The sequence below is a fragment of the Oryctolagus cuniculus genome, chromosome 13 (genome assembly GCF_964237555.1).
Source record: "Oryctolagus cuniculus chromosome 13, mOryCun1.1, whole genome shotgun sequence".
NCBI lineage: Eukaryota > Metazoa > Chordata > Mammalia > Lagomorpha > Leporidae > Oryctolagus > Oryctolagus cuniculus.
In genome coordinates, this window is record NC_091444.1 from 105,452,416 (window position 1) to 105,477,875 (window position 25,460).

Sequence of the window (25,460 nt, forward strand, 5' to 3'; positions counted from 1 at the left end):
TCTCCCTCTCTCTCTCTGTCCCTCCCCCTCCCTCTCTCCCTCCCTCTCCCCCTCCCTCTCCCCCTCCCTCTCCTCCCTCTCCCTCTCTCTCTGTCCCTCCCCCCTCCCTCTCCCCCTCCCTCTCTCTCCCTCCCCCCTCTCCTCCCTCTCCCTCTCTCTCTCTGTCCCTCCCCCCTCCTCTCCCCCTCCCTCTCTCTCCCTCCCCTCTCTCTCCCTCCCCCTCTCCCTCTCTCTCTCCCCCCTCACTCTCTCTCTGTCCCTCCCCCTCCCTCTCCCTCTCCCTCTCTCCTTCCCCCTCTCCCTCTCTCTCCCTCTCTCTTTCTCTCTCTCTCTGTCCCCCCCTTCTCTGCCTCTCTCTCCCTCTCTCGCCCTCTCCCCCTGGAACCCCAGCCTTCCATGCCCCCATCTTCACCATGGCTAAGAGCCTAGAACAGTGCCCCACACGTGGTGGTGATGTGGGGAGGCAGGTGGTGTTAGCCTTGTGTGAGAGCCCTGGGAGACCTGCGACTCAGCCTGGCCTCCTGCAGGGAGGCAGCCACAGTGAGCCTCTGCAGCTCTGCAGGACAGCCCCCTACCCTGAGCCCCCCATGCATCGTCCAGACCCCCTTCCCTGAGCCCCCCATGCACTGCCAAGCCCCTCCTCTTTCTGTGTAGCAGAAACCTCAAGTTCCACAATGTTGGCGTCTTAGAACCGGTGCCAGCTGGAAGTATCTGGTGTGGGTGGAGGATGTGTCCCCGAAGTGGCCTTTAGCCCACTAGGAGGTCACCAGGATAAAATTCCCACGGCCTCCACTGCCACTGCCCTCATGCACCTGATGCCACGGCGCTTCCGACATTTCCACAACAGGGCTCAAGCCCAGCCCCAAACTCCGCCCCCTCTGAATGTTCAGTTCAGCACCCCACCTCCTGATGGGATACAAGGACAAACACCACGGAGGGTTTTTTCTTGTGTTTTGAGCTTTTCGCTCATGTTCATTCTCATTCTCTCCCTCCCCGCCCCCTCCCCCACTCTGCATTTCAAATAAATAAATCTTTATAAAAAAAATAAACAAGTCCTGTCTCCCTGCACGCCTTCACTTCTCCACCTTGAATTCTTTCCCGCGCCGAGGAAAGAGCCTGGAGTAAGCGCAGCCAGGGGTCCCGTTGTCTACACAGTAGGGGAGCCAATAAGTAACGTTCACTGATGGAGTGGAAAACACGCTGTTCTCATAGGGGATCCTTTCAAACAAACTCTCCCACCCTCCTGGCCTTCCCTCCCCGGCCACACGGGGGAGCTCTGCTGTCTCCTACCTGCACCCCGGTCTTTGGGCTGCTTCCTTCTCCACCAACTCCTGCTGCCTGGGGGAGATGAGACGCCCTCCTTGTGCGCACTCGGGTAATTCTGTGAGAAACCTGCTCAAGGGCTGCGATTTTGATAACCCTGATGACTCGGACCCCTCAACCTTGCTCATCTATTTAAAAGCGTTATTATCTATTTCATTTGAAAGGGAGGGAGGGAAGGAGAGGGAGAGGGAGAGAGGGAGGGGGGGAGAGGGAGAGAGGGAGAGAGGGAGAGAGGGAGAGAGGGAGAGAGGGAGAGAGGGAGGGAGAGGGAGAGCAAGAGCAATCTTCCACCTGCTACAATTGCTGGTTCACTCCACAAATGCCCACACCAGCTAGAGCAGCTAGGGCTGGGTCAGGCCACAGCCAGGAGCCTGGAACTGAGTCTGGGTCTCCCACATGGGTAACGGGGACCCAAGCACTCCAGCCGTTGCCTGCTGCCTCCCTGGGTGCAGGAAGCTGGAGCAGAAGCGGCCCAGGACTTCAGCCAGGCGCTCCGATAGGAGATGTGGGCACCGCAAGCTGCATCCTCACCTCCGGCCCCACCCTTCCCTGTCTAGCGGATTCTGGGATTGGAAGCGCACATTTTGGAAATCTAGGAAATAAGATGGCCACGAGCCCATCTGACCTTTTCCCTGCTGGGAAAGGGGCAGCAAACCCCGGACGTAGACTTTGGGGCCTGACGAGACTGCAGAGATGCTTAGTCGAGAAACCAACACCTAGCCTGCTCCAGCAGCCTCAACAACAAGGGGCTTACTTTTTTCAAAGTCTACATTTTCAGATTTCCAGACATCTGTCCCACCTGTTGTGGCACAAGCTATAAAAACCAGCACCCCATGATCAGAAAAAAGATCAGCTCCTGGCTCCTGGCTGCTGGCTGCCGGCTTTGGATCAGCCCAGCTTCAGTTCCAGCTGCTGTGGCCATCCGGGGAGTAAACCAACAGATCTCTCTCTATCTCAGTGTCTCCCTCTCTTTCTGTAACTCTGCCTTTCACATAAATGAATAAATCTTTAAAAAAGGTGGGGCAGGGCGGTGTTGTGGCATAGGGTGCTGGCATTCCATATGGGTACTGGTTCTAGTTCCGGCTGCTCCTCTTCTGATCCAGCTCCCTGTTACTATGCCTGGGAAAGCAGTGGAGGATGGCCCAAGTCCCTGGGCCCCTGCACCCAATGGGAGACCTGGGAGGTAGAAGAGGTAACCTCACAGTCAGACAAGACAGAGGCCCCTGGTAACCTGCTCCTAAGTCTCCAACACAGATGGCCATATTCTCAGGAACAAACATAGTGTCTAATGGCCTAAGGGGACGGTCTATTTTCCCAGCAGAATTTTTATCAGTATACCCTCAAAGAGCAAGATAATCACACACTCTTTCATCTATATTAATTCCGGTTATTTTCCAAATGGCCAAGTTCTGATTGCTTAAGTGGATCTCCTAGAAGTATCTTGCAGGGAAAAAGCTCATTAGACTTGAAAACCAAGTTGGAAGCAATGCGCATGCAGAGTCAAAGACCTGAGGCAGGAAACTCAAATGAAAAGGTAGTTCTGGGAGGAAGGCATTCTACCGGAGCTGGCAAAAACTCTCCTTTGTGATCACACACAGTCTGAGAGGAGACTTCACTGGGATGTGGAGCCCATCATGGAAGGGAATGAATAGTACACATTTAGAAAATACCTGTGAAAATAGATTTGGATGCTTTATTTTCCCACTCCAGTTAGAAACAGAAAGTCAGGATGTTTCAAACTTTGTTAGACCAAGAAATATATTTATCAGGGGGATGTCCTTGTGGTGCGGGGGGTTAAGCCACCCCTTGCAACACTGGCACCCCATAGTGCAATGCCAATTCAAGACCCAGCTATGCCACTTCTGATCCAGCTCACTGCTACTCTGCCTGGGCAAACAGCGGCTGATGGCCCAGGCACTCGAGCCCCTACCACACATAGAGACCAGAACAGAGTTCCAGGCTCCTGGCTTCGGCCCCAGTTAATGTGACCATTTGGAGAGTGAACTGGTGGATGGAAAATCTCTCTCTCACACACTCTCTGTGTTACTCTGCCTTTCAAACAAACAAATATTTTTAAAGAGAACTATATTTATCATGTCCACTAGACATAAACAACTGAAAGCAAACTTGTGCATTAATAAACACAAGAGATACTGCTTACTGTTCAGCATTAAAATGGGCCCCGATTATCACTTAATTACATAAACTCCATCAAAGAATAACCACAGCCATTGCAAACTTAACTTTTTAAAAGCATACTTATTTATTTATTTGAAAGAGGTGGGGGAGGGAGAGGGAGGGAGATAGAGGGAGAGGGAAGGAGAGGGAGGGAGAGGAAGGGAGATGGAGGGAGAGGGAGAGGGAGGGGGAAGAGGGGGAAGAGGGGGGAGGGGGAGAGGGGAGGAGAGAGAGAGAGGGAGGGAGGGAGGGAGGGAGAGAGAGGGAGGGAGGGAATGAGAATGCCCACCTGCTGGTTCCCTCCCCAAACCCTGCAACAGCCAGGGCTAGGCCAGGCTGGAGCTGGGCACTATGAACTAAGTGCTGGTCTCCCCGATGGGCGTCAGGGGTCCAAGCATTGACCCCTCACTGCTGCCTCCGGAAGCTAGAGTTTGAACCCAGCAGTGGGACTTGGGCATCCTACTCACTTGGCCAAGTGTCTGCTCCCTGCCCACTCGTGTGGAATTTGGAGTCCCAGAGGACTAGGAGTGCAGGAAACACAGAGGCAGAGGCATCTCCCACCAGGGGTCAACCAGGAGGTAATGCCAGGCTCCACTGCCCAGACCCGGCATTCTCTCTTCCTCCAAGATTCGTGCCGCTCCAGTGCAGCTTCCTTCATTTTTTAAAAAACCATGCTGTGACGTATTGATCTCACTACAGCCATTGGGCTAGACCCAGTGACCAAAACTACAGATTGCCTCCAAGAACACCTCAGATTAACTCTCAGAAATGATTCATATACCTTGCCAGACACATTGCAATGGCAGAGAATCAAGGAAGCAAATAAAACGTGGGAAAAAAAGCCCCTTATGTTCCTGAGTTATCTATTACCAAAAAGGAGGAGACAAGCAACAGATAAGGTTACTCAAGGCAAGCAGAGGGAACTGTAGAAGTCGGTGTTTTTTCCAATACTCACAGTCACAGCTCATCCTATATTTAGTTGGAGGAAAAATTGGCAGGAGACTCTGTAGGCAGCATTAAGTCTAGTTTTCATTTGTAAAATGAGTGGCCAGGGTAAGCCTTGGAAATTTTAGCAACAGGATGCAGAGATACCCACCAGCATGAGCAGACATAATGCACGATTCTGGGTTCACCGCTGGGAACAACAAGCCAGGGGTTAAGATGCCATGTGGGGTGCCCACTGTCCATGTTGGAGAGCTTGCTTTCAGTGTTGGCTCCCCACTGCGGGTCCAGCTCCCTGCTAATGCACACCCTGGGAGGCAACAGATGATGGCTCAAGTGCTTGGGCCCCTGTCCCCCATGGGGGAGATCTGGATGGGGCTCCAGCCTCCTGGCTTCCTCCTGGTCCAGCTCTGGCTGCTGCAGGCATTTGGGAAGGGAACCACTGGATGGAAAATCAATCAATCAATCAATCAATCTCTCTCTCTCTCTCCCTCCCTCCCTCTTTAAAATAAAAATGAAAAAAGTTTTAAAATATGATGAGTCCCACCTATGAATTTATCAACTATTTTATCAACTATGAGCACAGTTGAATAAACACTATACTCTGTATTTTACTTTTCTTGCCAAAAAGAAAAAAAAAAAGAGTGGTATTGTTCCCAAAGGCAATCAGACAAGGAAATGCACAAAACTAGTCCAAGTCCACTGCTGCTTCTAAAAGATACTGGACAAAGTGCAGGCCCCGTTCTCAGCTTGTTCTAGAAATGAGCAGAGTGCCAGGTGCCCGCCCTGAAATTCTGGGCACGAGCCCAGTGTCACTGCCGTCCCCAGTGGTACCCTGAAGGGACAGGCAGCCTCCAGGGAGAACACATACTTCCCGTGCTCCAGTTCTTAACTCGCAGAGGTGGACAGTACCAGGCCCAGGTATGCAAAGGCAGAGTCAGTGACAGGCGGGGTGACAGCTGGACAAGGGACAGCGGAGGGCACTGTGGCCAGGGGCGTTTGTGCCATTTTCCTGGCGTGGGGGCAGGCACGCTGTGAGACAGCAAGTCTGTGCCGCCCACAGCGTCGGAGGTGCATGGACACCCCGCTGTGCTGGCCCGAGATGATTCCTGAGAGCACTGGACACACACTAAGTAGGTCATTAATCCTCGCCGCACTTAGCCCCAGGAACCACGCAAGATGATTCTGTGATGGTTGGCAAGACTCAGGAAGCGTAATGGCTTTGCTCAAGAGAACCAGAGTCATTCTCACCCGCAGGCTTCTGCTAGGACCGCAGGGCATGCGCCGTGGAACAACCTGCGAGGGGCTGCGTGCAGTGCACACGTGCGTGGGTGTGCTCTGTGCACACACTGAAGGCAGAACCAGGAGAGTGCACATAGTAGGACAGCAAGGTCCTATTGTTTCCAGTATTACAAAGCATTTTCAGCATCGTGACACTTCGATTACTTATGAAGTTCAATGACTTCCTCTCCCTCTCCTTCGTTAAGGAAAGTTAGCTCAGATTAACAGATTAAAAAGCTGCAACATGGAAGAGTTTACTCTCAATTACAAGCTGACACCAGGAAGTTTTCTCAGGGACCAGACCAAGCATACAAAACCTGACCGATTTTATGAACCTCTTGGAGGAGTGACTTGCTTTCCTGCATAGAAAGGGGCTCCAGTGTCATGGCGAAGTGTGCAAGTTCAGGGTTGCAGCTGTGAGAATTAGAGTTCTGGTTTTCTCCCTTCCTGTCTGCACGATAGTGGAAAATGGCTCATCTCTCACTTTTCTCATCTGCAAAATGTGGATAGCAATGGTTTAATCCCACAGCGCTGCTAAGGGTACCATGGGAAACCACGCATCTGCAATGCACTTGGAACTGTGCTGGCCCCACGACAGGAGCCCACGGAAATCGCCATCACTACTACCACCATCACATCACCATCTCCTCCATCACCATCACCATCACCATCATCACCATCACCATCACCATCACCATCACCATCACCATCACCATCACCATCACATCACCATCTCCTCCATCACCATCACCTCCATCACCATCACCGCCATCACCCCATCATCACAAATCTGTATGAGAGGGAAGCCATTTTTTCAAAGCAAGTTTGTGGTCAGCACTCAAGTCCACATGTAAAGAAGGCATTTAGGATGGGTGTTCGGCATCGCAGATAAGACACCACTGGGAAACTCACTTCCCATACTGGAGAGCCTGGCGGCGGAGCCCCAGCTCCATTTCTGATCCAGCTTCCTGTTAACGCACACGGTAGGAGGCAGCAGGTGAGTCCCTGCCACCCTCAAGAGAGATCTGGGTTGAGCGTCTGTTTCCTGGCTCTGGCCTGGCTCTGCCCTGGCCACCGGGGGCACTGGGAGTGAACCAGCAGAGGGAGATCTCTGTCTCTCTTCCTACCTTTCAATTGATCAATATAAAAATAAATAAATAAATAAATAAATAAATAAATGTTTTAAAAATGAAGAATGTTTTTCTTTGTTTTGAACTGCTTGAGGGACATGCATCCCTTTTAAAAATAGACCAGTTAAGTGGATCAGGACAAAACAATTTGGGGAATAAACTGAATCAGCACAGAAAGCTTGGGAAGAAATGCGACATTCACTCTCGGGTGTGCACGCCTATCCTGGTTGGCACACACGTGTGTCTGTACACACCTGCCAACATTCGTTGTCCGTTTGGGGCGCATTTATCGTGAAGCCGGGAGGTTCACTATGGGTGGAAATGAGCGGTGGGTGCTGCTGTCCTAAGAGTTCTTGGGCGTCAGGGTCCTGTGCTGCAGGGGCTGTCTGGACCACTGGCTGAGCGGACAACACACACCAGCTGTGCAGTGAGCAGGACCTCGCCCGTGCGACACTGAACACTGAAACAGGCACCGACCATCACGCTCAGCAAAGGAAACACACAGGCAGGCTTCTCGTGCTCGGAACGTCACCGTGCATTTTGTCCCCAAAATCAGCAGAGCGAGGAGAGATTCCAGGCAATGAACATGACCATGAGGATCTAAACTCGATGGTAGAAGCGCTGGACGGCACGGCTGACACAATTTCCTACAGTCGCACGGGTCAAAAGGCAAATAAGGGAAAGACACCTTCTCTCAGCAAACGGATGTGGGAGATCCAAGAGGGGGAAATCAGGGCAGAGACAGAGGGGAAAACATCAAAGAATGAGAATACCAGACCTGAGAGTCACAACTCTTCCAATTGAAAAGGCCCATCAAAGACCCGTTCAAAATGAAAAAATAAAATAACCCTCACACTTTCAAATACTTCAGTGAGCTTTGAGAACATCAAGGATAAAGAGGAGATCCTTAAGCTTCAAGAGGGAAGGTGGGAGGGAGAGAGAGAGAGAGAGCTCACCTGTAAAGGAAGCTTCGAGATCCTCAAAGACAATGGAGAAGCCCTTTAATATGATGATGGAGAATCAGTCTAAGAATCGGTGTCTTACCCAAACTATCTTTCAAATGTGGGAAGAGAAGACAGACGGGTTTTGGACATGGGAGCGGGGAAAGTGTTCCTCTTGGTTAGCTATTCAGGGACGGGAGAAGTGAAGGCGGGGCCCTCCGTCCCCGGGACCCAGAGAGCAAGCAGGAAGGGGCAGTGCACAAGGGCTCAGGGCTACAGGGGGAGGCGCTGGAGGAAGAAGGGGCCCTGTGGATGGGGTTTTCTGTGTGTTGTCCTGGGAGAATCAGAAATGCTGACAAGAGAAGAGAAAACGCTTCTAGCACATATACGTTTATGGCTTATAGCAAGGAAACTATTTATGAGATCATATTATTTAGATGGAATTGAAGACCTAATCATGATGATGAAACACATCTGGTCTCCCTCTTTTAATGTGAAAATCAGTGTACAGGACATAAAGTGGAAGAAGTGCAGGGAAGGCATGGGAATACACCAAGTAGAGACACCTTTTGAAAAAAGATAGAGGGGCCGGAGTTGTGGTGCAGTGGGTTAACGCCCTGGCCTGAAGCGCCGGCATCCCATATGGTCACTGGTTCGAGACCCGGCTACTCCACTTCCTGTCCAGCTCTCTGCTATGGCCTGGGAAAGCAGTGGAAGATGGCCCAAGTCCTTGGGCCCCTGCACCCGTGTGGGAGACCAGGAAGAAGCTCCTGGCTCCTGGCTTCAGATCAGCACAGCTCTGGCCATTGCGGCCATCTGGGGAGTGAACCGTCGGATGGAAGACCTCTCTCTCTCTTTCTCTGCCTCTCCTCTCTCTCTGTAACTCTTTCAAATAAATAAATAAATAAATCTTTAAAAAAAAGTTAGAAATGCTCCAGAGTGCACTTTGTTTACAAATTAGACACGCAGAAACTAAAGGAAGTCAGACAGCGTGTGGTATTTGTCATAAAAAGATCAAGTTGAGCCTCGTGGGTCAACTGAAATAAACACCCACTAAGGCTTTAGGGAGGTGACCAGGAACACACACCAATGTGACACAGACCCAACACAGGTGACTGTTGCCAGGATTTCCTGGTCTGTGACGACCACGGTAAGTTAACAAGCCCAACACAACACAACACAACACAACCCAACCCAACCCAACCCAACCGGCTCTCGGAGAATCACTCCATCCCACCTCCGACAAGGAAATGCGTCACAGCAAACAGAACTTGGAGTGGAAAGGGAAAGCAAATGCACATTCTACTGATACTGTCTTTCAAAATCATCCAGTGCACCTGCTGATTTCAGAATTCTGAGAGGACTCATCCTTGTCTTTTCTGAAAGAGCCAAAGGAAACAGCCCCTTATTATTGTGTAACTGCCCCCAGTGGAATACTTTGTAACCAAAGTGAGCATTATCATTGGATCAGGCACTTGGAGAATCATGTCTAGTTTCAAACGACTTCTAACTAAGCCCTCAGCCAAATCCGTTAGCAAAGAAACGTAATTTTCTCCCACTAAGTCCACCCCAAGTCATCCTCATGATTTATCAAAAGCAAGTGAGCACCTACTTTGGGTTGTTGAAAAAATTCCCTCTCCTCCCAACGGTATACAGAACCGGGTGAAAACACCATGCGAATGGTTGGACACTCTTTGGAATTCACTTTTTATAAGAATTTTTCAGACTTTTACACACATTTTCACATCAAAGAAAGTTTCCTTTTTCGGCAGCCAAAATTCGGTCTCCTCTACAAGTTCCATCAAGACTTACACAGGCACGCTTTGGTCTCAGTTTTTGTATAAACACTTCACTGATCAAGCGGAAAATAATATTAATAAAGCTAAGGAAACAATTACATTTTTTCTGCACACATATTTGCATCCTTGAAACAGTGGCACAAAAATGCATCATTGCATCCTCATTTGTAAGAACTTTTCATAGAGAAGAAGTCAAGATTAAAAATTTTAATGAACTCATTTTTTTTTCTACAAAATACAAACTCCCAGTTATAAGAATGAGAATATTAAAACAATTTTTTATTTTACTACAAAATCATTGCACTGTTTATTACATTTTAGGGTGGAGTTCGAAATGTATTAAAGTGAATATTATACATTGTTGCTTCGTGATTCAACACGCAGTTCTGGTACAATGGAGGAAGTTATTCTATGACAGCTATGATTTCATTGCCCTCTATGGTTATACATGCTAAAGTAGCAGATAGCTTTATTTGGTTACTACATTTCTTAGTTCTGGGTCAAATATTCAACAATACTGTAGCTAAGTGCAACATCTTAACATTCACTTAAGCAGGCTTAGTTCAAAGCTCCAGGTAACACCGTTAGTGGGGATTTAAGTCCCGCTGGGCCAGGAACCCTATCCTTGGATTAGCATTTCAGATCAGTCATTTTTAAAAGAGATAGCAAATAAGCATGCGGAAATTCCTTGTTTTCTCGTCTCTGTGCAGATGAGCGAGACACTTTGCGAATGTGGCGAGATCAAGAAAGGTAGTAAAACACAGGCAAGAATAAAAGTCGTCACTTTGCAAAAGGAGCGAAAGCCATCAATTTTGCTCCTATTGTTCCTTAATGAATAATAGACAGTCCCATGACCTCCACCTTCTGAATTCCCGGTTGTTTTAGAAACGCATGCCCGGGTTTCAGCGAACGTTACAGTTTCGCTCCTGCACTGGAGCGACCTGCAGTCTCGTTAGGCTGCAAGTTTTAAGCAGAAGCTCCCGAACGCAGCTGATTTAAAACTTACCTTTGTGCAGCGAAGGCTTCCGCTGAGCAGGGGCTGCTGCCGACGGCACCTGCTGCGGTCTGACCAAGCTCCCCTCACTTCCAGCTCTCAGAATCTTCTCACCTACGCTCAGTTTTTTCTGTTTGCTGCTTAAATCATCCCTCCGAGATGTAGGCAGCTTGGAGGCTGTGTTAGAGAACGGTCTGGCCAAGCGAGAAGCTTTGGACATTTTACAGAGCACAGAAAAACCAACAACAACAAAAAGCGCCAGCCCAGAACGCTACCTGCTGGGGCAGCAGATTCTAAAAAAAAAAAAAAAAAAAAAACACGGAAAAAAAAAATCCCGTGAGCGTCACTTTTCACAGGGACACAGTCACAGCTGCACGGAACGCGCTGGACTGTGTCTGGATTTCTTTTCACATCGCAGCCCATTTACTAGAACTGCAGGATGCAAATGTGTGTTTCAAAGATGCCGGTGACATTTTTGCCACGGCAAATGCTCCAACTCTGCAGATTCTGCAACAGGGAATGTGAACCACACACACACACACACACGCTAGCATGCACAAACCAGACAGCCAGGAATGGAAAAAGAATGTAAATATTACCCCACCCTCCCAGGTAAAATACATAAAAATGAGCCAGATGTGTGGTTTCTATTACTATGAACTGCATACCACATTCAGTTTCCAGGCACGCGTTCAAGCAAATATTTCCTTGCCTTAGCACATTTCTATATTATATTCCAAGAGTTGACAGTGCACGAGTGCCCACCTACCTAATTACTTCTCCTGCTGTTTACAGACCGTGGAAAAGCAAAAAAAGAAAAAAAGCAGGAAACCAGGAGAAGGTCATTGGCACACCTCTTCGGGCTGCCAAGAGGGGATCTGCTCCTTAATAAGGAAGCACGTTCAGGTATGTACGACGCAGGGTATGTACGGTGCTGAGCGGGGACACACCTATGTGTAGGAGCGTGGGGAGGAAACATACGTTATTTTGCCTTTGAGAGCGTGTGGAGTTTATTTTGATGAACAGTTGAATTCTTGGAATGAGGATCTTTCTGAAAGACCGACAGCAACGATGCAGAAACCAAGTGTGTTCAAGGGGTCCGATTTTTTTTTTTTATAGTTGAATGCACTCCCTCCATCAACCCAACGCAGAGCCCACAGCCAAAGCATGCAACCTCCCCTCAGCTTTTTTCCCTCTTATTTTCCTGTGTCAGGGATTTTTTATGACTTGGGGTTAAGCTGCTTCCAACCTCAATTATTCTGTGTTCCCTAAGGGACGTCCACACAAACTCTGTGCACTATAAAAAGGAGTTGGGGCGATGCGATCCTGTAACACCGCTCCAAGTGCAAATACCGTGCTGTCCCCCATTTACAGTTTGATAAATGCACAGCTACTTAGCACTTTCTCCTTCAGAGAATTATGCACGGGCAAGAGCATAATTCCGGGGTCATCTGGAATGGAAGTCACCTCCCAACTCCAAATGCGGGCCCAGCGCTGGCTTCGCTGCCTTTCCATTAATAAAATAGGATGGTAAATGTTGCTCATACGGTTACCACCTAGAGACCAACCGAGATGACAAATCAGCATCTTGTCTGGCACACGACAACAGCCCATAAATACGAGTTTCCCTTTCCCCCGGCCTAAGCCAAATTCACGGCTCTAATGATTCCTAAAAGCCTAGCACAGCCTTGTGAAAAAAGGTCAGAGCTGCGAGATCGAATCCTGGCTCTGACCGGAGTCCACACTGGCATTACATACACTCATGATCTCAGACCCATGAGACTGGGAGGGAAAACCGTGAGGTCAACAGAAAACGTGCCTGTGACGTCATGAGCCAGTGCGCCAGCCAATGTGCAGGACTTAAAACCCACCCCTTTAAACAGCGGAGCGTAAGACTCGAGTGATGCCTCTCCTCTAACGACCACGGCCCCACTGTGGTTCCGCCAGCTCATCTTTTCCGTTTGCCTGGGTACCGCTGCTACCCCCTCTTCCTTCAAACCCTTCTTGTCGCTAGCAGTCGGCTTTCTTTTCAGGAACTCTGTGCGTGTCGCGGACCTGCACGGGGACAGCTTGGGGGGTGAGCGGGGACCCCTCCCCCAGGCAGGTGCACACACAGGTCCCTGCCCTCCCAACAGTGACCAACAGTGCGCAACTCGGGACCTGGGGTGCAGGAGTCCCGGGAAGCCAGGGCTGGTTCCTCCTGGTGGTGGACGTCAACCCGGGAAGGCCCAGGGAGCCGCGTGCACGCGTCCTGAGGCTGTGTCAGACAGGTAGGCTGCCCGTCTGATGGGGGAGAAGCCTGTCCCAGGGGCACAGCCACACCTCCTTATAGCACACTCTGCTTCTCTGCATACCATGTGGCAGGCCAGGGAATAACACCAGCCAGGGTGTCACATATATGTGTGATGCCAGTAGGACACACATTCATGAGTATCTACATACATGCACATACATGTAAGCACACATGATACCAGTAGGACACGTGTGTACACATGCACACGGATATGACACCAGTAGGGCATCTGTGCATATATGCCCACATAAATGACACCAGTAGGACACATGTGTGCATACACACATGTATGGCACCTGCTGGACATATGTTTGCGTGTCTATTTGCACACATGGTACCAGTAGGACATGTGCACACATATGAACATATGAACACATCACACACACATCAACAGGCTCTCTTTGCATGGATGACATGGGTGCCTGACCTGCTGGGGTGAGGGTAAGGGGGTACAGGAGCAGCTGCCTCTGCCCAGGTCAATGAGGACTTTCTCAGACCTGAGACATCACAGTGCCCTGTGGAGAACCACTGAGGACGAACCTTCCTGGGCCTCCCCTCCAGCCCCGTGAACTGCAAAGTCTGGGAACAGCCGCTATGGGCACCACCCACCTGGTCCACGCTGCTCCCAGCTGTCTCCACGCCCTGCGCCTGCGCCAGCTGCTTTCCTTAGCCGCCCACGAGGAGCTGCTGCCCCAGAAGGGGGCACTGTTGGGTCCCTGGCTTGTTTTGCTCCTCAGGTTTCACAGAGATGACTGTGGCTGTCTGCATCACCCACCGCATATCACCATCACCTAATCAGAGTCTCAGTGCCCGGGCTGGGGGTGCGCTAGGCTTGAGCTATGGGACAGGTGTCCGGTGCAGGGCTGCCCGGGACGTCAGCCACACCAACCGGTGTGCCTGGGCTCCAGTCCAGCTGTGCTCCCAGACTCCAGCTTCCTGCTGGGGACACCGCAGGTGACGGCTCAAGTCCTTGGGCCCCTCCTCCCAAACCTGGGAAACCTGGGTTGAGCTCCAGGCTCCTGGTTTTAGCCTGGCCTGGCCCTGTCTGTTGTGGGCATTTGGGGAATGAACCAGTGGATCAAAGATCTCTGGCTCTCTCAAATAAAATGAAAATAACAAAAAAGATGACGTAGGCTAAACGTCTTCTCTGGTCACTAAAGATACAGACCTCAGGCATCTGCATGCAAACTTGCACGTCTGTTTCAAGTATGGCAGCTCCTCTACAAGGCCAACCCTCCCCAGCGCCCCGGGGGAGAGCCCCACGTGTCCATCATGTTGGAAGTTTCCAGAGAAGCTTTGTCACGTAGTGGACAGCAAGCCCTCGGGTCACCCTGACCTCTGAGCGCAGGGCCTCTGCGCCACTGTGCATGGCTCACTTTTATTTTAAACCAAGGAAAGAACAGGAGGTTGACACAGAAGCCTTTGCCTGATAGGGCAGCCTCAGACGCGGCCGACAGATCCGACTCAGATTTACTGTGCAGCCCTGCTTGGAGCCTGCGGACAGATTATCGTCTCCTGGATGCTACTTCCTCTTTCCCAGAACTCTGGGCCACCCTCTGTCCCCAAGACACCCCACACTTCCTGTGTCTCACGTCTCACGCTCAGAGCCTCTGGAATCGGCCCCATCAGCCTGTGTGTGAGCTGCTGGGATTTTTTATCCTCCTACTGTGACATTCTAAGCACGCATCCTGTCGGTTCCAACCTGGCCCCTTCTTTCAGCGAGAACATCTTCCTGAGTGCTTTCACGTTATTGGATGCCCTTCTTACAGGATGCACTTGCAGCTGTACAAGTGGAAGCCCCTGGCCCTCCTCCCTGCCTTGTCCACTGACATCGGTCCTCACTGACGAGGTGGCACTGTGATGGTTAGAATTCGGGACGAGAGGAAATCAGTGACACTTCCCACGAACTCGCTTTGCGACTCCTGTCCCTTGCCTGTAGCTGTGGGGTTGTGCCGAAGCAGTATGCCCCTGCGATGGCCCCTGGTTGCCAGAGTCAAGGAATGGGGTGTGGGGCCACTGCCCCCAGGCACGGGGTCAAGGCCATGGCCAGCAGGGACCCTGTGTTTGCTGGGCCTTTGCACAGGCTCTCATAGCCCACGCACGGTTCTAGCTGTCCACCTGCAGCTCCTGTTTGCTCCCCCGTGTCTGACACCAGTGGCCACCCTTTGATAGCCATAACTATTCCTGCTATCCACAGCTGGGTCTGGCTGTTAGGATTTCCTGCGTGCTCCTGGTTCAGCCAGACCAAGCTCAGAGCCAGCTGATGCCTCTCTGGATTGATCTTATTTTCCAAAACCCAAAGGTATGAGCTGGCACAATCTCCCTGCCCCCTTTTGGTTCTTCCTCGCTGTTAACCTACATTCTCCCACGGGCTCCGCACATACTTGCTCTATGGTTCTGGGCATGGATACTGAGGTCATCTCCCTAGGAGAAACCCCCATGGTGAAGGTGTGGTGCACCTGCTGGGTGGGCTTTTTGTCATGACCTTGTGACTTGCTCTGGTCCTGCCTACCTGTGCAGGTAGCCACACTCTGCCTCAGCAGGTGGAGTGATTGGCATCTCTGCCAGGTACCAGCATCTTGGTGCCGCAAACACTGAGCCCAAACCCCCGTGATGGAAAGGTGGGACCCAGCCTCTTGTCTGTTCCCCTCAGCCCAGGGTGTCCTTGCCTACCCTTTATCAAAAGGAATGTCCCAGAAGTGTGACACAGCTGGCCCTACAAGAACATAATCATGCAATCAAGGACTCACTTCTCCAAGACATGAGAGCTGTGATGACCCGTTTTGTCCTGGGGTGCTTTGTGTAGAATTCCAGGTGCTGGTAGAATGTAGCCAACTCCTGTACGTAGCATGGATCTCAAAATTTGTCTCCATTGAAATAGACTTATCTTTTAATTCCATTTTTTTTTCTTTTGCCAAACTTTTTAAAAGTCCCCCAAGATCTCAGGGACAGCAAGTACTCAGCCTTGAACTCAGTCTGGCCACAGGGTCTGCTCTCGTCTCTGCGGATCAGCGAGTCGGGCTGTGATCCACACCTCACGCCGAGTGTGAACACGCAGAGAGTGTTTTGTCACAGCAGTAGCTTGGATCCATGTGGGATCGGGAGCGCCAGACCCCAACAGACACGGCCAGCCTGCAGCCGCAGGAGGTCCCTCGCAGTTCCCGGTCCTGGGGATGCAGCAAGTGCAATCAATGTGCAAGAGCAATAGCCGGGCTGCAGAGCGGATGGTGGCACTGCAGCCTGGAGGCTGGGAGAGCAGCTTCCAGTGTGGAGCTGCCGCGCTTGGAAAGGGCGGGCGAGCGGCAGCTGGAGGGAGGCAGCCGCCTTCTCCCAGCGTCTCAGATCCCTGACCTGTCCTCCCACCCGGCCTCCTGCCAGCAGTACCAGGGCTCTGCAGAAATGCACGTTAGGAAAATACTACGCACAGCTTCCCAAATGGCTGGGGTTTTATTGTATTATTTTTTTTTAATTTGAAAGGCAGAGTTAGAGACACAGAGAGATTTTCCAACTGCTGTTTCACTCCCCAAGTGGCCGCAATGGCCAGGGCTGGGTCAGGCTGAAACCAGCAGCCAGGAGCTTCACCTGGGTTTCCCAGGTGGGTGCAGGGGCCCAAACACCTGTGTCAACTTCCACTGTTGTTCCAGATGCATTAGCAGGGAGCTGGATGGGAAGCGCAGCAGCTGGACTTGAACTGACATCTGAATGGGATGTTGGCACTACAGATGGTGGCTTAGCCCCCTATGCCACAGCGGCAGCTCTGGTTTGCAATTTTTTATTTATATAAGGTGAACAAATTTCATGTGTTTCATATACAGATGTACAAGCACAATGATTCTTTTTTTTTTTTTTTTTTTTGACAGGCAGTTAGTGAGAGAGAGATACAGAGAGAAAGGTCTTCCTTCCGTTGGTTCACCCCCAAATGGCTGTTATGGCTGACACGCTGTGCTGATCTGAAGCCAGGAGCCAGGTGCTTCCCCCTGGTCTCCCATGGGGTGCAGGGCCCAAGGACTTGGGCCATCCTCCACTGCCTTCCCGGGCTACAGCAGACAGCTGGACTGGAAGAGGGGCGACCGGGACAGAACTGGCGCCCCAACCGGGACTAGAACCCGGTGTGCAGGCGGAAGGTTAGCCTAGTGAGCCGCAGCGCCGGCCAAGCGTAGTGATTCTTCCCACTCTCCTCTCCCTCCCGCCCACACTTCTACCCTCCCTTCTCCTTTCTTCCTTTTCTTTCATTGTTTACAATGAACTATAACCCTCCACGACATGAAGAATTCAAGTCACTTTTCCACGGGCATTTTGAGGCTATCACAGAGCAGGTGCAACAATCAAGGGAGTGAGTGACTGTAAAAGCACTCTGACAACTGGGAGATGACGCGTTACTCAGAGGCCATCATCCATCCATCCATCCATCCATCCATCCATTTTAGAAAGGTGGAGTTACAGAGAGAGGCAGAGAGAGAGAGGTCTTCCACCCACTGGTTCACATCTCCATGGTGACAAGGTACCCATTACCTACTGGGTCCTAGCTGTTCTCAGATTTGTATTTTTCACTTTGTCCTGCCTAAAGACTGGTGGATAGCCTAGCAGAATGTTCTATGAGGCAGCCATCAAATCTTTTCTGAAAAGCACCTGTCAGTCATTGTTTCCAGTGCCACCAGCCATAAAGTCTCTGTTCAATGATTCGGCTTCGCTATAGGAACTTGAAAACAGCCATGTTCAAAATTTAAATGAATAGAAAAGGCTGCATTTTAATAAAACTTTATTGACAAAACATGAGTAAAGGGACAAGGCTGTGTTCTAGTTAAACTTCTGTGACAGAAGCCAGCAGCTGGACAGATTCACCTGTAGTTTGTTGAATCTTCTTCCAACTGACAGTGTTGGGGAATCTGATAATAGCATTCAGATTCCTGTCTCCTGGATCAATACCTGTTATACCTGGATTCCTGGCTTCATTTATTTAAAAAAAATTTATTTAAGGCTGGGCTGGACTGAAGCCAGAAGCTTTTTCCAGTTCTCTCACGTGGGTGCAGAAGCCCCAGTACCTGGGCTACCTTCCGCTGCTTTCCCAGGCGCATTAGCAGGGAGCTGGATCAGAAGTGGAGCAGCCGGGACTCAAATTGGCACGCACACGGGATGCTGGTGTCATAGGCCACAGCTTTACCAGCCACGCAAAAATGCTGGCCTCTCTGGTGTCACTTTCTGTCTGCCTGGGTTAATTTTATGTTCTGGCTCAAAACCTAGAGGTTAACAACTTCTCAAATTTACCTCACCTGCTATTGGGACGTTATAACGGCCTTCGGGGACGGGAGGACGCTGTATGATGATGATTTCCATGAACTGCCAAAACTGATCCTAACTCAACCTCACAACGCAGCATGGGCAGGAGTCATGTCAGCCTCCTTGGTTACCTGGCTATAGTGTGTTTTGTCCTTTCATGCTCACTGGTAACGTGGATACCTCCCCATACAAGGGGAGGCAGGACTTGAGGGCTTGGAGAACTGAATCTGAGGTCTGAACTTGGAAGTCTCTAGTGCTTTCTAGGTTCACGATAAAGACTTCCAAGTTCAGATTCCCGAATTTCCTGATTACATGCTACAGGAAGGGTTCTTGATGTAAGAACTCCAATTTCTAAGAATTCCTTAAAAAGCATTTTTTATAATTTCCATAGAAGTCGCTCTACATCATGATGTCATCCATCTGTGCTTTTATACTGTAAGAGAAGTTCATGACAATTTAGGACACGCTTCATGATGCTACGCAACTGTCAACACCAAGAGGAACTTTTCCGGTTTTGACGGCAAAACCCTCCCTTCCATAGAAGGCTGAAGGACTTAATCCGAATTGACAGGAGATTTGGAAGCCATTCGAAAAGTTGTACAAAAATGTGTGAGACAGCCAGGTTGGGACGGGGGCTGGGATTTCGTAGTCACAGACGATTTTCCATGTGCCATTTTTAGAATCAGCCTAGCTTGCAGTGCAAGTGAGAGGTTTAAGCGGGAGAGTGGAATCCTGAAATAAAACCAAGCCATGCCAGTACTCAGAGGAGAGAGCAAGGCAGCTGCAAAACACAGCTCAACTAAAACGCTCTTATTACTTTGTAGCAATGACAGTGTGTTCAGAATTATTTCTATGAGGATTTAAATAATTGTTTTTTAATTTTCATTTTACTTGAAAGGCAAAAAGTGAGATCCTCCATCCATTGGTTTATTCCCCAAATGCTACAATGGCCAGGGCTGGGCCAGATTCAAGCCAAGAGCTAGGAACTCAACTTGGGTCTCTCACACAGGTGGCAGGAACCCAAGTCCTTGAACCATCACCTGCTGCCTCCCAGGGTGTGCAATAGCAGGAAGCTGGCTTGAAGGACGTGAAGCGGGCACTCCCATATGGGATGTAGGTATCTCCAGTGGCGACTAAGCCACCGAGCCGATCGCCTGCCCTTCTGTTAGGTTAGGCTGAAACACTTGTTGATTCGATCTCATGGGCATGACCTTAACTTATAGTGCAACCGAGGCAATGGTGATGCCTGGCGTCCCCCTGCCCCCTTGCAAGGCTCCTGTCGAGAAGCACAGGGTTCTCAGGAGGAGACAGCAAATGAAGACTATCAGGAGCGCAGCAAGAACAGGGTGAAGCTGTGGCAGTGGCCAAGCTGTAATGGGAAAAGACCATAGGGCTTCATCTGCATAATCTCACATTCTCTTGCTCAACGTCTTAGTGGTTATAAAGCATCCAGCATACTATAGTTTCCAGGTTAGTAAAAGTCAAATTTTAGAAGAAAAAGCTAGAAGAGATTATTTCAAGCACCTGTGGAAATGGGCCATGACATTGAGTTCCGCGTGCACCTGTTGCTTATCTGAGACACCCAGAGAAACACTTTCTGGTTTTCACAAGGCTTTGAAAGGCTCTGATTCAATGGTGGTGGGGGCATGTACAAGTGAGAATGTGTGAAGCGTCAGGGGAAAGTCTCTTCGTTTAAGTGACTTGTGATGCAAGATGGGCTAAGAGAAAATGCCTCCATTAAGTGTTTCCTTTTTTTTTTTTTTTTTTTTTGACAGGCAGAGTGGACAGTGAGAGAGAGAGACAGAGAGAAAGGTCTTCCTTTGCCGTTGGTTCACCCTCCAATGGCCGCCGCAGCCGGCGCACCGCGCTGATCCGAAGGCAGGAGCCAGGTGCTTCCTCCTGGTCTCCCATGCGGGTGCAGGGCCCAAGCACTTGGGCCATCCTCCACTGCACTCCCTGGCCACAGCAGAGAGCTGGCCTGGAAGAGGGGCAACCGGGACAGAATCCAGTGCCCCAACTGGGACTAGAACCCGGTGTGCCAGCGCCGCAAGGTGGAGGATTATCCTAGTGAGCCACGCGCCAGCCACCATTAAGCGTTTCTTAAATCATGTGACCGACTGACGAAGTCAGCATACATTATGTCAAATGTGTTTTTGAGGTCTTTGAAAAGTTCTTGGAAAATGGATATTATGAAAAAAAGTACACATGGATTTAAAACAGAATTTTTGTACCAAAAAAAGTATCTTCTTCCATTTTTGCCATAAACTTTTAGAACTATCCTTACACATTTTCCTTTTCTCTTTATTCAAGCCACGCAAACTTTACGCCTAAGTGATAAAGAAACCAGACATACAAAAATATGAAGGAATGGCTCCTCCCTTTGATTCTGCAACCACACAGTCCTAAAAACCATCCGAGTCCAGGCAGGCCCCCAGCCTGGCGTATAGAGGACCACAGCTGTATTAGAGGGCCTGGCTTCCACGCCTGGCTCTGGCTCCCGATCCAGCTTCCTGTCAGTGCAGACCCTGGGAGGCAACACTGATGGCCCAAGTGGTCACATCCCTGCACAGGAGACCCGGACAGATGTCCTGGCTCCGGGCTTTGGCTTGGCCCAGCCCTGACCCTTGTGGGCATTTCAGGAGTGAACCAGTGGATGGGTTCTCTTCCTCTGTCTCTCAGATAACAACTCATGGTCAGCACACCCAGGAAAAGATCCTAGCTTCTCAAATCACTACTGAAAAACAGCTCTCAGCCACAGTGACATAACACCTCACAGTCACTAGGGGGCGCAGTATGAAAAACACAAACAAGCAAACAGGAAAAAACCCCGAACAACCGAGAAAGTGGACAGTGCAGGGGAGGATGTGGAGAAATTGGAACCCTTGTGTGCCATTGTGGGAAAGTAAAATGGTGCTGTCGCTGTGGACAGCGACCTGGATTATGGCTCCAGCCATTCTACTTTTTTTTTTTTTTTGACAGGCAGAGTCTACTTCTTGAAATACTTGATAGCATGGCTCAAACATACCTGGGTAGACTCAGGACCACAGGATGGCTAACAACTCCCAAAAGGTAGAAACAACCCCAAACCCAAGGAACAAAGGAAATGCAGGTGGCAGGTGTCCGACCTCAGTTACGACGCACGTTCTCCCTATCAGACCACTTCCGTTCCGCAGCTGGCTCCAGAGCCTGACTCCGGCTTCCTACCAGGGCCCTGGGAGACAGGGCAGGTGATGGCTGCAGTACGTGAGTCTCTCCCACCCATGGGGGAGCCCCCGGCTTCAGTCCTGGCCAGGGTGGCTGGGGTGACTGACAGGCGGGAGCACTCACCTCTTAATTAAAATAAGTAAATTAATTCGTTAAGGTATTCTTAAAAGAACAGAGAGAACGTGGTATGTGCATTCAATGACATACTACTCAGCCTTAAGAAAGAAAGAAACTCCGGGACAGCACTGTGGCACGGAGGTGGAAGCTACTGCCTGAGACGCCTGCGTCCCACATCTCAGTGTGAGGTTGCGTCTCAGCGACTCCGCCTCTGGTCCGGCTCCCTTCTAACCCACCCGGGGAGCAGCAGGGAGGGCGTGAATATCTGAGTTCTTGGCAGCCACGTGGGAGACCCAGATAGAGTTCCTGGCACCAGCTTCAGCCTGGTCCCCTCCTAGCTGTGGTGGTTCATTCAACAGTGGATGGAAAAATCTGCTGCTCTCTGTCTCTCTCTCTCTCTCTCTGTTTCTCTCCCCACCTTCTGTCATTCTGCCTTTCAAATAAACAAATCCTAAAAAAAGTTTTTAAAAATAGAGAAATACAGTAGCATAAGATATGCTTCAAAAAACTCGCGGAGAATGGAATTAAAAGTTTATTTTGGTACAAACTCCCTGAAATTGATGAAATTGATACATACAGAGCCCATGGAAAACGCGTATTATGGAAAATGCATGGAGCTCAAAAATATTTTGACCACAGTAAACTTCTCTTTTAATTCTGTTTTCCCACAAACTTTCTCAAGCCCCCCTTGTATGTTTTAAAGAGAGGTTTGGTATTCGCCTTTTTAGACACTTTTCATTTATAAAACCTGAGCCTTTTATGGTCTCCTTTTGCAGTATCCTGCATAGTCAATCGAAGATGGGATGATTTCAAAGGATACAGCGTTTTTCTCCTTGAAAAAAAGCTTACAGACCAAACTGATGCACATATGGGATGCTAGGAGAACTGGAAAATATGATTTCATTTTCCATTCTACATTGCATTTATGCCACAGCTGGCAGCTCCCTGTACTCCTTCCGGCTTCCTGGACATCATTCTATGTCCTCAGGAGACACTGATTCCTCCCATGAAAAGTCTACTACCCAGCAGGAACTCCGGTGGGCACTTCAACTTCATCCAATACTGTTGCAGGTCAAAGCAAGAAGCTTAGTCACAGCATCAACTCTTTTAAGATTTATTATTTTATCTGAAAGTCAGCGTTACAGAGAGAGGAGAAGCAGAGAGAGAGAGAGGAGAAGGAGAGAGAGAGAGAGAGAGGAGAAGGAGAGAGAGAAAGAGAGAGGTCTTCCATCTGCTGGTTCACTCCCCATTGACCGCAACTGAGCCAATCCGAATCCAGGAGCCAGGAGCTTCCTCCGGGTCTCCCACATGGGTGCAGGGGCCCAAGGACTTGGACCATCTTCTGCTGCTTTCCCAGGCCACAGCAGAGAGCTGGATTGTAAGTGGAGCATCCGGGACTATAACTAGTGCCCATATGGGACGCCTGCACTTCATTCACCCACTGCGCCACAGCGTCAACTCTTACAGCAGAAAACTATTGACATACCACAAACGATCATTGTTTAGAGTTGCTTGGTACTCCTCAGATATGTCTCATAGATTGTGAAATGTAGCGAACTACATACAGACCATGACATAAACCCAGGACCAACCTCAGCGGTGGAGATAAGCCCACTGGCAAGCTTCACACCCGACGCCCTGCCTGTGGGTCTTGGAGCGCTCTAAGCGACCCCAGCTGGCCCCGTGCCCCTTACTGTCTGCTGGGACAGCCCCCTGGGGTCTAGCTTTTCTCTTACCTTGCATCCCAATTGTACCAGTGTGGATATTGGTGCTCAGCTTTGCTGTTTACAACACCTTGTATAAATGCCCCTTTGCGCTTCTTCTTCTGCGATCTGCTCTGAGAGATTCGTAGACTGAGTGGACTCACGCACTGTCCCTGGGCAGGGTGGCCGTGGCATGGATCCGCGACAATGAACTGCACACGCGCTCTGTGGTTGACACGCACTTGCTGCGTCACGGGGAGTCAATCCACTCATCCCCTCGTGCCATCGTCCACCTTTCCCAACGTCTTGAAGGTTTTGCCAGGCTTCTCTCCTGTCTGTCTCCATGCTGTGTATGCAGCAATGAGAGATATACAATAGCAATAGCTACTGTGTGCCCACATTTAGGACGTGCCAGCCAGTCTTCCGAGCACTGCTCTCCCGTGCACTCACGGGCCCCTCGTCAGCACTTGGCGCATTTGGCACCGCTGTCCTATGAGGAGGATGCTAGGTGCAGAAAAGTAGATGGCACGCATGTAGGCAGGAGTCAACACTCAGCCGCCACTACCCAGAGACTGTGCTGTAGCCACGGCGCAGGTGTGACTCATGGAATAAACCGGGTAACTGCTGGGGTGTTGGGTCTAACCTGAGAATGGCTCAGGGATTCTTAGTCCCTCGCTCTTCCATTCGAAATTTTGTAAGTATCCTGTTAATTCTACATAAACCAAAAAGTACTAAAATCATCATGGATAGTTCATGAAATCTGCAAATAGATTTATACTCGTGAGTTTTCCTATTCATTACCATGGGTTTTTTTCTTCCTTTTCTGAGGCATTAAATAATGTGTTTTTATCATATTCTACAACACCCTACAAATTGTAAACCTTTTGTTGAATGTACTCCTAGGGATCTTAGATTGTTTTTGCTACTGGAAATGGTACCATTTTAATGTTACTGTTTCTGCTTTTTGCTGTAAGAGAAAACAATTGACTTAGAACAATCTTTTTTTTTTTTTTTTTTTTTTTTCAATTTATTTTCTTTGTTTGAAAGGCAGAGGGAAGAGAGACAGAAAGAGGCTAACAGAGAATCCCGGAGGTCTTCCAGGCACTGGTTCATTCCTCACATGCCCACAACAGCCAGGGCTGGGCCAGGCCAAAGCCAGGAGTCTGAAGCTCCATCCAGGTCTCCGTGTGGGTGGCAGGGACCCAAGTCCTTAAGCCATCACTGCCATCTCCCAGGGTGCGCACTGGCAGGGAGCTGCAGTCCGGAGTGGAGCCAGGATTTGAACCCAGGATCTATGGTAGTGAGGAGAGTGTGCCACACGGCATCTCAACCACTGCCTCAAACACCCACCCCACGATGGACTTTACGCAGCTCTTGACTTGCTCCTAGCACTGGAGGAGCCAAGGGGACCAGCCTCACTCTCCTTCTTCAACAACCAGGAAAAACAACCAGAGAAAAAACCAGGAAACAGTCGTTGGCAGTCTACCATAGGACTCTTCTAGTTACTGCCTAGACAGCGTCCAGGCCACTGTGCAGGGAGGGCCCCAGGGAGGGCCCCCCCCCAAAGCCCAGCAGCCTCTGGGCTCATGGTTCCAGAGAGCCCTGGGGTAACGTCAGGGGAGGTGCTACCCAGAGACAGGAGGATGTATGGGGTACTCTCTGTGATAACAATGGCAGACGGGACACAGTCACAGAAAGGTGGCAGAAGACTCCCCGCCCATTTGGAAGGTGAGCAACCAACACCCAGATAAGCAGTCGTGGGTCGGAGAAGAAACAGCTGTCAAGTATCTGAGCCGAACAAAAACGAAAACATGGCATACGCACATCTGAGTGATGGTGATAAAGCATGCTTACAGGAAAAGCGGCAGCACCGCAGTGCCATGCTGTAGGTGTCTACCATAAGCGTTTATTCTAGAAAGCCAGAAGAAACTCAACTCAAGGGCTAGTGTTGGGGTGCAGCTGGCTCTGATGGCGGCATCCCACACACGCGCCAAGTAAAGTCCTAGTGGCTCCACTTCCGACCCAGCTTCCTGCTAACGCCCCTGGGAAAGCAGCACAGGATGGCTCACGGGAGACCCAGATGAAGCTCCAGGTTCCTGGCCTTGGTCTGGCTTGCACTCTGGCTACAGCGGCCATTTGGGGAGTGAACCAGTGGATGGAAGAGCTCCGTCTTTCCTTCTGTCTCTGTAACTGCCTCTCTAACAAATAAAAATAAATCTTTCCGAAACAAATCTCAACTCAATGACCTGTGCTCCCATCTTCATATAGTTAACTTTAA

General features: G+C 50.0%; 1 protein-coding gene across 2 annotated transcripts in view; it reads right to left on the reverse strand.

The window, feature by feature from the left end:
- Positions 1-25,460, reverse strand: part of KIAA1217 (KIAA1217 ortholog) — a 659,855-nt gene that overhangs the window by 380,983 nt on the left and 253,412 nt on the right. The window contains exon 1 of one of the 2 annotated variants that reach the window (XM_070056127.1): positions 10,601-10,795. The exons of the other annotated variant lie outside the window; for it this stretch is intronic. The gene's annotated coding sequence lies outside the window, so the exon portion shown is untranslated. Of the gene's footprint in view, positions 1-10,600; positions 10,796-25,460 lie in introns of those variants that run through there. 2 annotated transcript variants of the gene reach the window in all.